Here is a 933-nt window from a genome sequence, read left to right on the forward strand (position 1 = left end):
GTTTGGAGAAATCAACTGGGCACAGTGTGCTTTGTTCGTGAAGTGAATTTTTTTTATCATTCTCGTGAATGCAAATGTCTCCCCTTGGCAACATGCATCCACCAGGTGCAGCTGCCAGCAGCTCGCACCTAGCTGTAGCCAGTGCGTCAATGGCGCCGTATACTACACTGCAAGTCAGACCCATATTAATGTATCACACAGTACTACACTTCTGCTGGGTTGCGAACAGAAACTCACACTGCATGCAAGTGTGAGAGCAACAGACTTGTGACCTTTGCTCCAGAAGTATGGTAGACAAGTAAGCGTGTAGCATGGCTATTTCAAGCTCTTCAGCAGGTTGATGCAATGTCAGTGACCTGCTTTTTAGTAGACAAATTAAAAGCAAACAGGTTGCAGCTAACTACAGCACATTTCCATTTGTACGAAGTTTACTACAAAAATTACTAGAGGGCACTAGTGTCTATGGAAGCTGCAAGTATGGTGGTTCAGTCAACATGGGAATGATAGGTGTTACATGGATTTGCCTAAACTTCATCCTTCTGGCTTCGAACGAATTTGTGACTGGTAATATACCATTGCGGTATAAATGCAACAATGTGCAACAATTAGATATGTGCATAGAGACTAAATGCCTGTCTAATTGTTTAGAAAGTTATGAGTGCTCAGAAATCTAAAAAGCTGAAGTGCAAGAAACGGTGCCACAAAAAAATTTAGTTTCCCCCGTAACGTGAAGCAGCGACACAATAGCTCGTAAAATTGATGACAGCTGGTGCAGGAAGCCTTAGATTGCTTCTTGCAATGTTTGCGGGAGTGAATACAGTTGAACCCCTCAATAACGAAAACCCTCAAAAACGAAATTCTCTAGGCAACAAAGAAATCTGGCACCCCCGGCGAACGTCCGCTGAGTTCACTGCATTTGCCCCCCCCCCCCCC

The sequence above is a fragment of the Dermacentor andersoni genome, chromosome 3 (assembly GCF_023375885.2).
Source record: "Dermacentor andersoni chromosome 3, qqDerAnde1_hic_scaffold, whole genome shotgun sequence".
Lineage (NCBI taxonomy): Eukaryota > Metazoa > Arthropoda > Arachnida > Ixodida > Ixodidae > Dermacentor > Dermacentor andersoni.